Raw genomic sequence first — 15750 nt, forward strand, 5'->3', positions numbered from 1 at the left:
ACATGCACTTTTAGATTTAGACCGGCAGACTGTGTGGTTAACAAGGTTTTTTTTGTTGTTTTATTTTTAACACTCAGTGGCAGAAGTATCTTTGTCTCTCCTTCCCCTTAACAACATCACTAAGATGAAACTCTCTAAAGAAAAGTCCACTTTAGTCTATATTTGCTCTGTGTGAAACAACATCCCACATTTTGAATTCACGACCATTCTGGCTTTCAAAAATTATGACTTTTTGACTGTATTTTTTTCAGTTTGTATTGAGTCTTTTTGCTCACCCTCATTATGAAGGTTAACTGTTGTTTTTTCACAGCCTGTCTGTCGCCCCCTGCTGGACAGCTTTGGATATTGTGTCCTTCAGCTCCTTCCAGTAGTAGGTTATACATTTGCTTAATGGGCAGAACTCAGACGAATATTATGTGAAATATGTTGTTATTTTTACTTCTTCTTTTATTTCCAGAGACCAGGAGTTTTAGGGACCAAATGGAGGCAAACACAGGAATGTCCAGCAGATCCTAGACCTTAAGTTTCCCGCCCCTTTCAGCGATGCACTCGTTGTGTTACCAACATTTGAGAGAACATCTCATAAACTGATGTTGATTTTATTAAAATGTTTGTATTGACAGAAAGTTCTTGTATTCGCTCTGCAGCAGCAGCAGCAGTGTAGCCGATCTATTCCGCTAGGACCAAATACATTACTGTCATGTTGATTACCATCCCAAAACAAAAACACATTTTTTTTGGAGTGTCCATGATATAAATAGTTCTCATGACTATATCCTTTGCTGTCATACATTTATCTACCAAAAACCTCCTTCAGATGTATGTTACATGTGCAGCAGCAGAATGTCTTATATGCTCGCAGCAATGTCTGTGAATGTTTTGGCAGTAGATCTATTCCTTCAAGACCAAATACATTAACATCTGAGATGTAGAACAATCTCTCTGAGAGTTGTCATGACAGAACTTCAGGTGCCATCTCTAAAGCTCACACTGAGCGATGTTAATGAAACACAGGGGATTTTGCTGTGTAGTGTCCAACCTTAAGCCATTTATAAGCCAGACAGTTCATGACCCTTAATATTTAATGTTAAAAAAATATTTCCAAAAATTACGAGAACATTCATCAAATGGTATTGACAATATGTGATGATTTCATGAACATTGTTTTGAAAGTGTTTAATTGTAACACTCGATTAACCTTTATGTAAGAGAAAAGTTAGGAGCACTAACTATGGGACATCCACTGTTCCATTAACGCTCGGTTCTTTGGGAAGCTGTGCAGGGTTGTCTTGCCCTGACAACCGAAAACACACATCTTTGATGACATTGTTGATTTCGTGAAGTCCTGTGACTGCAGCGCAGCCGCTTCCCTAAAGGGTTTGCTCTCTCGCTCTGGTCGTGCAAGCGCCCTTCCGGGAGAAGAGCCCGTACGGCCCGTACAAGGACATTCCGCCCCATCTGACGTCACATACTCAAAAAAAAACTTTCCAAAACTTGTGAAGAAACCGGAAGGAGTATTTTTGCCACAGAAATACTCCATCAAACATCCAACATTTTTTGGTCCATGTTTAGCATGAGAATCCAAGTCTTTAATAGTGTAAACAACTCTGTATACATGAAACAGCATTTCACCATATTAACAATATTAATATTACTGTAATATTATTACAATTTAAATCAAGGTTTTCTATGTGAATATATAGTAAAGTGTAATTTATTCCTGTGATCAAAGCTGGATTATTCCAGTCTTCAGGGTCACGTGATCCTTCAGAAATCATTCTGATATGATTACATTTCTGACTATTGTTAATGTTGTGTAAAAAAAATTTCAGGATTCTTTGATGAATAGAAAGTTCAAATGAACAGCATTTATCTGAAATAGAAAGCTTTTGTAATATTATAAATGTTTTGTACTCTTTATGAACATGTCACTCTTGATCAATTTAATGCAGGCTGAGTAAAATTATACATTTCTTCTTAAAAAAATATATTAATTAATTAGTTTAAAAAACTAATCTTACTGACCCCAAACGATACCGGCGCACAATCTGACGTCAAACAAAGGAGAGAACGGCGTACACTTCGACTTAACAAGCCAGAGTTTCTAAAGATCTTCACCCTGGCCAGAGTTTTCGAAAAAGCCCGGTTTCAGTAACCAGAGTGCGTTTGCGTGTGGACAAACAGCCAAACCACGTAGAAAAAGCAGCGGTTTTGAAAATACCCGTGTTAGTGTGGACAGGGCCTAAGATTAAATCAACTGAAAATATATTACATCTCTCTGTTCCCTTATAAACACTGAGTATTTTGTTCTCAACTCACTGAGCAGTGTTAATCTGGCTTTGCGGCAGCCCTCCTCTTCCGCCTGGGCTTAGGGGCAGGCAGGACCTTACCGGCAGGCCCACTGGAGGGATATGCGGAGGAAACTGGCTGAGGGTGAACTGACCAGGCAGCAAGCTTTTCTGAGGGGACTGGCTAAGGAAGACACGTATTCTTAGTGTGACCAGCAAGAGTCATATGATATAGGTATTGACTCTAGGGTGCTCAACTACGCCACCTGGGGCCTTTCACACCAAGATGTAGGCTACCTAGACCTCCAGCACCTTAATTTAGACAAGAGGGCTCTCACACACAGATACTAAAGTAATGACAGAGACGTGGTATTTCAATATAAAAGTCCAAACATGTTTATTAACAGAATTCAATAAAACAGTCTGGGGTTTGTTCCTCCAAATAATATGGGGCGATACAAATTAAACCCCTTAGACCAGCCAGAGGGAGGTAGTGGCTGCCACCAGGAATGTAAAAGAAAGCAAATAATAATAATTAAATGGATCAGCTGTTTAGGAGAGGTTACCTGTCCGGAAAAAGGAGTGCGATTGACACCACCCGTGCTGCTAAATCTGCGGCCTATTCACACACGCACACACAAATACTACAAAGAGTGATCACTGCAAATAGTGAAGTGCACGTTACCACTACAAATACTGTGCGCAATGTGTGAAGAAGAGGGCTCAATCCGGCGACCTATCCCACGAAACAGCTTCAACACTCTGGTTCTCCGGAACAGAGAAGAAAAGATTGATGTTAATATCTAAAACTAATAAACCAAATAAAGAACTAGCAAAATTGATGTTAGCGTTACCACAGCAAACTACTGGGGCAGCCAATACCACACCTATTACTGAAACACAAAAGAACAAAAAGAAAACAAATGAGGCAAAAGTTACAATTACATTAAATTCACAGGAGGCAAAGCAGCAGTGACAACCTTTCTGAATGGAGAAACAAATCCATTAAATACAGAATTAAAACAATCCATTATATACAGTAAATATCCTAGACTGGTATCAATCAATAAGTAGTGATACTGGTACAATAACCAAGATCTTTTACCTCTAGGAATATCGCACTCAACATACACAGAAATCGGACTCCCAGGTTACCTTCCCTGTATGCAAACCTACATGAAATGATCACACACAGCATAGTTCACATCAAAAATAGCTCATATGTATTAAGGTTTTTGGTTAGTCACAGCCCCAGGATTTACAGTAAAACTTTAGTAGATCAACTATAAACATCCATATACAAACATACATATACAATCAATAATAAGTGATACAGGTAGAATAACTATGATTTCCTTTTACCTCTTGGAATGTCACACTCAACATACACGGAAATGGGACACCCTGGTTACCTTCCCCGCATGAAAACCTACATGAAATGATCACACAAGCATAGTTCACATCCAAAATAGCTCATAGGCATTAAGGTTATTGGTTCGTCACATCTCCAGGATTTACAGTAACTGTAGGTCATATTATAGCCGATCAACTTACTATAAACATCCATACACAAACACATTACATGGTAAACATTACTACACTGCTGTAAGACATACAGCCACTGTTACCTCAACTCGTATCCCCATAGACAATAACAGACTGCGTGCGCACCGTGTCTTCGGCCGAGACCTTCGGTAGATCAACCATATGCTACCCGGAAGCGTCTGGTACACAGTCAGACATCTGTTGTCAAACAGTTACACCTCAAACACAGTCAGCTACAATAACATGTTTGTGATCAAAATGGAGCATTTACACATACCTTTCATATGCACAACACAGCGTACCCAGTGTAAAGAGGATGTACGAGCTGAGAAATTACTTTGTTTGCCACCCGATATGCCTGTTTTATACAACATGCCACTGCCGCTAATGAATGACTAGCCACTTACAAGCTAACTAGAGGGCGTGGCTCAAAGGAAGAGGGATACGGCAAGAACAGAAGGACAAACATGTTGTGGACAATTCTTCTGCCGGTTACATTAGGAACCTCTTCTACAATCTCAAACTCTGAACAATTTAGGAACAATATCAGATTGATTGTCTCGATAAGGGAAAAGGAACAGACAGGTTCCAGGAAACGAATAGTGTCCTCGTCCAGGCCTATCAGAAAAAACGCATTAAGCGGTGCATCTGGCCAGTTCACCAGATAAGCAAGTTCAGAAAATTCCTCCACATACCTCTCCAGCGGGCGACCATCCTGCCTGAGCCCACACAGGCGATCCACCGAAGAGTCTCTCCCTGGGGACACGGGAGAAAGCGGAAAGTCACAGCAATCCATCTTGGAAATGGAAGTCCTGGCAGTTTGGTCCGTTGTTCTGTTACGGGTGGTGTGGTGCAGCAGAGACGAGGAGGTCCAGGGCTTCCAAAGACGGATTTATTTAAAACACACACACACACACACACACACACACACACACACACACACACACACACACACACACACACACACACAAACATAAAAATAAAAAAAATCAATCCATGGCAGCATGGCATTAAAATAACGGTTAAAGAAGGAAAAAAAAGACTGACTGACTGAAGCAGCTGCCAAAAAATAACTGTACAATTAATCCAATTCATATCCTAATTCCTTAAATATATTGTAGTTAACTGCTAGCCAGCAACAGCACACATGCATGCGTTTTAGATGTTGATGTTTTATAATTGAAAATATAAAACCATTCACCATTATGAGGATCAGTGTTTGCTTTAGTTGGGCTCTTGACCCTTGAATCTTTAACATTAGATTACTCTGATTGTTGTAACTGTGTTTCTAAAGTACACTTGTTATAACAAAAACTGCAAGAAAGAAATCTGATGATTCAATTATCTTTGAGTGGTCTGAATCCCTGATCTCAGCAGCAGAGCAATATCAGATCTGCTCTTTGGATTCTGACTGGAAATAGTTGAACATCTGGGACTCTTTGGAATACTCATTTCAACATGCTATGATTTGGGATGTAATAATTTTATGTTCAAATACTATCTAGTTACTGTCCTTTCTTTTGCAGATAGATGAACGTTGGAGCTTGGAGATCGCTGGAGAACTGAGGAGCTGACTGGAACACACCCACACAGCAGACGAGGAACACAAAGGGAAGGAGACACGCTGGAGACAGGGAAGTATACGAAGAGAAGTCCTTGAGGTAAGCATAGCACAGAGTATATGCGAACGAGACCAGACATGGAGTGCTGTGTGAGTGTGTGTTATATAGTGCTGGTGATGAGTGCCGTGATGAGGTGCAGGTGATGGTGATCAGTACTCAGGAGATGGCGTGCGTTGTGATTGGTGGAGGTTGGAACCTGACGTGTCTGTGACACCAACACTTATCCCCTGCTTGCTGATTTTAAGAATCATTGTTGTAAGCGAAATGTAGACATGCTAGTAGAGTCTGAAAACAGTTGCGTAACATTTTGTCAGCCACCATGGTGTCATTTTGTCATTTTCCCAAGTATGCATGATTTCTTGACATTTGGTGCAGATCATGCGCAGATCAATACCAATCAATATTTCAATTATATTAAACAGTGCTGTTAACATTTTTCTGAGTCCCAGATTTTATATAAAACATAGAGAAAATAAATAACACTAAAAAACTTATTTTAAAAATTACAATTTTCTAATTTTAAAATTATATTAAATTATTGAATCTGCTAAATTAATTGAGCAGCTCATTAATATTTTTCTTAAAATAACAAATACATAACATCAAAATTCCACCAACTGTTGTAAGGTTAACAGCCCGATGTAACATATATGTCACCACAATATTTTCGTAACTTGTTTTATATCAATTTGTTTAAGAAATGTATTAAAATCAGTGTACAAGTGTAATCTATGATAAGTTATTAAAATGTTAGAATTGTTGCATGGGTTGAAACATACCTTTAGTAACAAAAACAAGCGTATTAAAAAAATTGCTCACACTGCAACATGTGCTAACCAGACAGGCCACCACTTTGGAAATGTTGCCATGGCAACAAAAAATGCATAAACTGTCACATGACTGAACCTGGGTGTTCCTTATGTCACTTAGGGACTTCCTGAGTTGAAATTTAGGGATATTGCTTTAAAAAAACCTTTCCAGATAATCACCAGTGTTTGTGACACCCGTCTCACAGTGGGTTCTTATAGGAAAATATATGTTGTTTTAACGAGAAAAATATGTTGTTTTAACGACATAACATTACGAGTTATTACGAGAAAAGATGTCGTTAAAACGTCATAATCAGACAGAAGTCACACTATGCATGGCTTGACAGTAAGTTTGTTAAAGTTTAAATGTGTGCAATGAAGTATGCATAAGGCCTAATGGGTATAAGGTTGGCTTTAAGTAATCTTGCTTCTTGCATTTTCTAAAGCAGGACCATGGCAAACATAATCTTAGATCGGCATATGAAAGAGTTTTCTTTTGTGTGTGTTTTTGGCTACAGCTGTTGTGAACTGGGGGAAATGGAGTGAAACATCTAAGGCTGAATTGCGGGTGCCTTTTTAAATTAAAGTGTGCAAAACATGTACAACTTTTTTTCAAATCCTGCTCTGGAGTCTCATTTATAAAACTTTGCGTAGATTTCATCCCAAAAGTGGACATACGCACAAAAGCTAGATTTTGCGTACGCACAAAAAAAATTCAGATTTATAAAACCATGTGTACGCCAGAACCTGTGCAAAAATCCCTTTATAAATCACAGCCAGCAGAAGATTGTGCGTACGTGCATCTCCACCCCGTCTCCTCCCTCAAATCACCATATATGGAGCTTACAACGCCTAGTTTTACTATGCATAACCTCATCTGCATATCATTTGCATTACCATCCACGTGACATATGATAAGATACAGACTATAAATGCCATTTGTGCCTTACACAGTGCATTGCTAACAATCATCAAATATCTTTTTTATGTTTTAGAATAAATATATCAAAATATCCATAAAAACAAAATTGTATAAAATACTTATCAGATATTTTTTTTTTAAATAAAGTTTATTCATTCATTTCCACGGGCCAAATGTTATTTTAATTTAAAATATTTCGTTAATTTTAAACCCTTCAACTCAAATTCATGCAGTTTTGCTGTTGATGTGAACATAGGATGTTTAGGCTGTTTTAATTTAAACAGATGGGCCTACTTATTTATTGCAGCATAAATAGGCCTACAATCGTCTGACTCAGAGCGTCACTGACAATGTATTTAAAAAAAGGAAACGTGCAAATCTGATTTTTTTCTTCAGGTTGTATCCTTCAAATACAGTGGTATTCTTCATAATTGTGTGAAGATGTCTTTACACTCCGTGTCCGTGCAGCTGTGGTTGTAGATTTAATTAAGCTGTTATCATTGGACCTATTCAAACCGGATAATGGACCGCTCGACCACCGAATCCTGCAGTGTCTGTGATATCGAAGTAAGTGTGCATCACTGATCATCATTCTCACTAAAACATATTTTGTCATACCATGAGATCTGCAGTTTAGTTTAAAGAGGAATTATTGGAATTAGTCTGTATTTAATCCTTGCTGTCATTCAGCGTGTCACAGGAAAACTGATCAAAGTAGCACCTCCACATGCCTATCTATATAATTTCATGTAATTTTTGTTTAAATTCTTTATGTAATTTCAGTGCATATCGCCATTAATGAAACTGGAACATTAATGTAAATGTGTATATCAAAATGAAAACAGAGTTTTAAATTGTTCTTACTTCATTACTTTTCTCACTAGTAAAAGAGTTTGTACGTATGGGTCTGAGTTTGCGTGCAGGTGCACACATTTTCCCGTCAAGTTTGTTTTTATAAATCACAACTTATGCATCAGAAGTAGCATACGCCTCTTTCAGGGCCTGTTTTGTGCATACGCAACGGTTATAAATGAGACCCCAGGTTTTTACGGAAATGAGTGTGGTTGCCTGAGAGGATTCTACGACAGCATACAGGACCCAGACTGCTGTTTCATGTGCCAGTGCTAGAGTGTCAGGGAAAGTGTGTAAAGGAAGGATTAATGATTAAAGGTGATTGAAAGGAGGAAAGTGTGTAAAGGATGTTTATGTGCAGAGGGAGAGAGAGAGAGAGAGATAGAGAGAGAGAGAGAGAGAGAGAGAGAGAGAGAGAGAGAGAGAGAGAGAGAGAGAGAGAGAGGTGTATATGTACAAAAAGAGATGTGTATGTATAGATGTACAAATTTCACCTTTCTTTATCAGAACTAATTAAACTTTATACCTAAATAACAGTGAACTATTTGTCTTGGCCAGTTATTCATATACAAACCATGCTGGTATTTTTATCCATAACCATTTTAATTATCAAATTAATCCATAATCTACTAATTTTAATAACAGTTTTAGACTTGACACTCTTGCTGAGAATATTAAATGTTAATAAATCATACGTGTAACCATAAAGCATATAGTGAAATTATAAAACAAAAAAAAAAGAAATACCTTACAAATAAATTGTAAATAAACAACATGAAAATAATAACTTAAAACTAAGCTGTTACTAAACTATATTCGTTGACATTGCGATTGCAATGTAATTGGATTCTTGCTTGGAAAGGACATACATTTTTTTACATATTTACAATGTATTGTGTTTGATAGGCCTATATATTATCACCAGGTATAATAAGTAATTAATGGATTCACAGTTTTGTTCTCTACATGGTAGCCTAGCACTTTATAAGTATATAAGAAACATTGTTTTCAACAACCACATGTCCAGGGGTCTGTTCTTCGTACCTCGCTTATTACATCTGAAATGATTTGACAGATCCCAGATCTTTTAATTGTGATAACTGATCTCTGGCTAAGTTGGTTCTTCAAACGAATTTGCGGATTGGATTAAAATATCTGGATTAAATGATCTAAGATCACTGCGCGTTCTTGTGTTCCCTGAAGAGGGCAGATGCATCGATACTCGAAACCACGATCAGCAATGCAGCGATTGGCTGGCGTCAAGACATCAACGTAATGACATCATATAATTAAAAAAGCCCCCTGGCAAAAATTACAAATTACACAAAAAACCCACAAATTTCTGGACCTTTATAAGGAAACAGCCAAATGACCAAACCAACACAAAAGTTATAATACATGATAAATGTTTTTTTTTTTTACATGATTACCAATTTTTTATATTCACGATTTTATACAGTATTTGTACACCCTTTACATTTTTATTTCAATGTTGTAATTTAATTTAATTTGAAGCAGATTTGACCTATCAAGTGATGGGAACACATCAACTGATGTCATCAGTCACAGAAGAATCATGTGAAGACTCCTCTTCAAGTTCAAGTTCAGAAGAGACTCATCAAAGAAGAACAAAGAAAAGCAAAAGCAAGAAAAAGAAGAACAAGAAACATAAGAAGAACAAGAAGAAGGACAAGAAAGAATATGACAGGATAAAACGAGGTAAACACAGTTCACACAATGGTTTTACAGTGATTTCACTTACAGAAACAGTCCACAGACAAAAATGTGTTAATGAAACATTGAAGATTCAAATAAATGTGGTTTCAAAGGACAAACCATCGGTCATTTAAAAAAAAAGAAAAAAAGAAATATATAGTTTTTAACAAACGCTCGTCTTCGGTGTTCTGCTTCTTCACGACATATGACGTCATCATTAAGACATCGTTATAATAGTCTGCAGTGGTTCAACCTTAATTTTATGAAGCGACGAGAATACTTTTTGTGCGCAAAAACAAACAAAAACAACAACTTTATTCAACAATTTCTTTCTTGCTTGTGTCAGTCTCCTTCGCTGTTTCCGTTGCGCTCTCGAGTTCTAAGGCAACCAGGGGCCCGTTCTTCGTACGTCGCTAACTCAGTTAGCTGGATTTGATTGTTGACGATTTGGCAGGATCTCGGATTGTTTGGTTTTTCGAAGCTCATCCTGGACTTGCTGTCATAGTAACAGGTCCGTAAGATTAAACCTACTCATGAGCAGGCTTATTTCATGTAAACAGGATTAGATTGCATCTTGAGGTGATACTTAAAATCTGTCCCAGCCACTGCTACTTTATTACAAGAGTTCATTACTGAACCAGGGGCAATAATAAAATTTTTAAATAATAATATAAAAATGTTATATTGTATATGTATATGAGAATGTATAATGTTGTGTATAATACTATAGACACAGCCACTTGATTGAGCGATTTATTTGTGATGGAATAATTACTTTATATAATTTTGTTTTTATTGGTTTACACGCATGTTGTACAGTTACTCTGAGCCGTGCATTAATTTAAGTGATCACAGATATTATGGGAGTGGCTTGATGCAGATCATTTGATCTTGACCCATAAGAAACTTAAATACTGTCACGTAACAAATCTGCTTCAAATTGAATTAAAAATTAAATTACAACATTGAAATAAAAATGTAAAGGGTGTACAAATACTGTATAAAATCGTGAATATAAATAATTGTAAAAAAAAAAAAAAAAAAAAAAAAACATTTATCATTTATCTTCTTATCACTATTATAACTTTTATGTTGGTTTGGCTGTTTCCTTATAAAGGTCCAGAAATTCGTGGGGTTTTTATTGTATAATTTGTAAGTTTTTTGCCAGGTGGCTTTTTTAATTATATGATGTCATTACGTTGCTGTCTTGACGCCAGCCAATCGCTGCATTGCTGATCGTGGTTTCTAGTATCGATGCATCTGCCCTCTTCAGGGAACACAAGAACGCGCTGTGATCTTAGATCATTTAATCCAGATATTTTAATCCAATCCGCAAATTCGTTTGAAGAACCAAATTAGCCAGAGATCAGTTATCACGATTAAAAGATCTGGGATCTGTCAAATCATCTTAGATGTATTAAGCGAGGTACGAAGAACGGGCCCCAGTGCTGTTCATGTGAGCATCACGTGATGCGTGTGATGCTGATGCAGGATCTGACCAACGTAAACTGTGTAGGAGACTTTCTTTTGCTCCATCAAAGTGTAAACATACATTTTTTTCTGCAACCATTATAGTAATGAAGAGCAAATTTTTCTTAATGTGTGCCTTTAGCCCCGTTGTACCCTAGGGTTATATTAGGCAAGTCACAGTATCAGTTTTTCATGTTGTGATAATTGCTAAAGCTTTTATCATGGTGTACAGTATGATATTGAAATAAGTTGCAAAAAAAGGGTTGTCGTATTGTAACAGGTTTAATAAAAAATTTTTGCTTATAACAAAAATAACTCTGAACATTTAAATACTATAAAGCAATACATAAAAAAATATAAAGTAAACAAATGTTTCAAACAGATTAAGCTAAATTTGTTACAGTTATTCTTTGTTAACGTTACCCACTGAGCAAAGTTATGTCCAAAAGACGTCTTTTCAGTGTCTCTGCCACTAGAGGCGTACGTTGAAAAGACGTCCACTGAGGAGCCAGAATGAAAGTTTTTATGACGTCTGTTTTTGACGTGTTCTGCATGTCCGATATAGACGTTCATGGAACCTCAAGGTTAAAAACTAGTTCAAATGTGCTCATTGTGGACATATTTCCCATTTGTAATTGCAAAGCAACTCACAGACAGTGTGTGTTTGTCCAGAAATCATGAAAATAAAAGAAACTTAGCTCACACCTTTAGACACTTTAGACAGCTTAGCATCTGTAATTCACACATCTTTGGATCGTGAGAGAATCGTGGGATTCAATCCAGGATCTTCTTGCTGTGAGGAGACAGTGTTTCCCACTGAGACACTGGTGCTGCCCTTAATCACAGACATAAGACACACTTTGACTATTTCTGTCAGATGTCTACAGAAGCTCTTACTGAGAATTAACAGAGGTTTAGATGTTGATATTTATGGTTAATTTGAAGTCACCATTGTGGTGGGAAGCGTTTGCTTTAGTTGGGCTCTTGGTCCCCGTATTTGTGTTAGCTTTTTTTTGGATGTTATAACTGTGTGTGAAACACAATACTTATGGCTGAGAAAGCAAAGATAAAGTGACTTCAGGTGTTGTCAACTCCTTGTTGATGACTAAAGTTTTGGAAAGTGAGCATCTGATTTTTTTTTTTTAAGTTTTGTGTGCTTGTTTGGCAAATAGTATTTTATTATAACCACTAGAAGCTTGTGAACCCACTGTATTGGTACCAATAGCATCAAAATTATCATTTATCCTGAAGGATGATAAAACAGAATGTGCACAAATGTTTTGAGAAAATATTACATACAGTCACACACAGACATCAAGATTTTGCATATGATTCACAACAACGGTGACAATCAAAACAAAAAAAGCTTCATGCTGCAATGCATGATGGGTAGCTTCATAGTACAAAACTCATGCTTGATTGTCACCGTTGTTGTGAATCATATGCAAAATCTTGATGTCTGTGTGTGGTTTCGATCAAAAGTTATGTGTAAACAATGTCAGAATAGCGGAACTTTTGTAGAGTATTTGTTGTGGAGGGAATGTTATCAGTGGAACACATCTGCGGGGTTTCCTCTTGCACGACATGCGATTGCTTCAGTCCACCTGTGTTTGAGGCTGATGACGCATGTGCTTTCCGATTCTCCCTACAAAACTTTCTGGTATGGTGACGTTTCTTACTTAAATGTATATTTGTTACTGTAAGAACGTGATTGACTTATAGTAACATTTGATTATGTTAACTATGATGAAAATATATCGTTTAACGTGTTATTTAGTTTGAATGATGTGTATCATGGCGCTAACTGATAAGCATTGTGTTTAGTGTGTCCCAGAGAGGGAGAATATGTCGCCCCACTGATCATTTCCCGTAATTACAGGTATGTTGTTCAATCAGTTCTGTTTAAAACAAAACAAAAACAGAGATTTAGTTGACTGATAATGAATGTGGTAGAGAGAGAGTTATGGGAGAAAGAATCGGATTTGATGGTTTAAATCTTTAGCCCTTCGCGGGTCTCTCTCTCTCTCTCTCTCTCTCTCTCTCTCTCTCTCTCTCTCTGGTGCATGCTGGGAGTGTGTGAGTGCGTGAGTGCGTGTGAGGGTGAACACGGTGAGAGTGTTTGTTTTTTTTCTTTATCTTTTCTCTTTACTTTGAGGTTATAATGGATTAGGTTATTGATTAAGTTAGGAAAGGTAAGTTATAGTTTGGTGTAGGGTGTGGCGGAGTCGGGATGGCGTCCCTCCCTGAGAGTGGAGCGGCGTCTCTCTCGCTCCGGCATGCCGTCAGGTGTGTGGTTGAACCTGGCGTCACAGTGGAGGATGTGTTACTGGCGGCGGGCGAGCAGATCGGGTACGAGAACATCTGCTCGGCCTCCCGTATGAACAAGGCAGTAGTGATCTTTGTGAAGGAGGAAGTCTTGGTCAGTCGGCTGATAAGCAGCGGTGTTGTGGTAAGTGGCGCTTTTATTACCGTTTCACCGCTGGTTACACCGACGACGAGAGTTACAATTTCAAATGTTCCGCCTTTCATTAAAAACAGCGAGATTGAGCGATCTCTGGCGAGCTACGGGAAGTTCGCTAGCCCGATCAAAATGATTTCACTTGGGTGTAAAAATGCGGCTTTAAAGCATGTTTTATCATTCAGGCGACAAGTTTTTATGTTTCTGAGTGAACCGGATTTGAATGTTTCTTTTAGACTGTGGCATGAAGGGAAATCTTATCAGGTGTATGCGAGTAGTGGAAACATGAAATGCTTTGTATGTGGAGACGTTGGGCATAAGAGGGTGGTGTGTCCACACAAAGGTCAGGACAGGGAGAATACACAGCAGGGTGCGGATGCTGCAGGTGAGGGATCAAAGGAAGGGGAAGAACAGCCTCAGGTGGAGAGTGAGGTGCATGAGGATGATGATGGTGATGGTGGTGGTGCTGCTGGTGTTGTAGGTGAGGTGAGGTCTATTGCTACTATGGATAAAAATAAAAATACTGAGGGAAGGGGGATGACAGATGAAGGTGAGGTTACGGTGGGAGGAAGTGGAGAAACAGTGATTGGAGAGGATTTGGTGATGGCAGATGAAGGTGAGGTTACGGTGGGAGGAAGTGGAAAAACAGTGATTGGTGAGGATTTGGTGATGGCAGATGAAGGTGAGGTTATGGCAGGAGTAAGCGGAGAAGTGGTGATTGTTGAGGATGGTGGAAATGGAATTGAGACTCAATTAGAAACATCACAGGGGTCTATAATGAGTAATGATAACGATGATGCTCTTTCAGATGTTTCTGAAGTTGGTTCCCAGGTTGTGGAAAATGTTTACACACTGCAAGAAATAAATGATTTTTTGGATGTTACTTTTGGGAAAGTGGTGGAAGTCAGTGATTTTTTCCCGGATGTGGATAGATTTATTGCTTCAGCCACTTTGTTGCAAAGAACAGTAAGCTTTGATGAGCTAAGCAAGAAAAAGAGATTTCGTTTAAAGAAAATTTTAACGAAGTTACGTCAAGGCAGGTCTAGTGCTTCGAATAATTAAAAAAAAAAAATGGATAAGTTACAGAGAGTGTCTTTTTCACTATGGGTTCTTCTGTTTCTGTCCCTTTTTTCTCTCTTTCTCTTCTCTATGGAGTGTCTGAAGGTTGGCTCCTTAAATATAAACGGGGGTAGAGATAGGAAGAAATTAGCAGTAGTTTCAGAATTTTTAAAGATAAAACAAATTAATGTTGCTTTCCTACAGGAAACTGACGTTAATAATGAGGTGGAGTGGGGTATGTGGTGGGGGGGGAAGCTGGTTTTAAGTCATGGCTCAAGCAATAGTGCTGGGGTTGCTATTTTATTCTCAAAGAACATGAATTTTAACATTTTAGCTGTGGAGGAAATTGAGAAAGGGAGGATTTTATTAACAAAGATAGAGTTTTGTGGTTTTTTGTTTGCTTTTGTTAATGTTTATGCCCCTAATAACGGGTCGGAAAGGGTGAAGTTTTTTATAAAACTAAATGAGACGTTAAAGAAGATTAATGATGGTGTGTGTGTTGTTCTGGGGGGAGACTGGAACTGTACAACGGATTTTACTGTTGATAGGAATGGGGTGGAACCACATCACCAATCCAGCTTAGCACTTTCTAAAATGATAGGAAAAAATGGTTTGATGGATGTATGGAGAATGAGGAATAAGAAGGAAAGGCAGTACGCATGGGTTAAAGTGACTGACAATGTGATTTGTGGGGCTCGATTGGACCGTTTTTATCTTAAAAAAACATGGAATAATAGAGTAGCAAATGTTTTTCATTCGCCCAATGGCTTTTCAGACCATCATATGGTTAGTCTAGTTTTAAATCTGAAAGAACTGTCAAGAACAACTTATTATTGGCATCTTAACACCAAACTTTTACAAGATGCTTTGTTTACTGAAAGATTTAGATTGTTTTGGGATGAATGGCGAGTGAAGAAGAGTTCTTTTGAGAGTCTGAGCCAGTGGTGGGACGTGGGTAAAGCTCAAATACGAGTCTTTTGTCAGAACTATACCCTGCATTCTTCATCAC

The 15750-nt window shown here is 37.9% G+C and overlaps 1 protein-coding gene across 3 annotated transcripts in view; it reads right to left on the minus strand.

Moving 5' to 3' along the window:
* The window catches only part of LOC307122980 (GTPase IMAP family member 9-like), a 120883-nt gene that overhangs the window by 35453 nt on the left and 69680 nt on the right, over positions 1 to 15750 (minus strand). The window lies entirely within an intron of this gene.

This window comes from Gobio gobio, assembly GCF_949357685.1.
Source record: "Gobio gobio genome assembly, chromosome: 3".
Classification (NCBI taxonomy): domain Eukaryota; kingdom Metazoa; phylum Chordata; class Actinopteri; order Cypriniformes; family Gobionidae; genus Gobio; species Gobio gobio.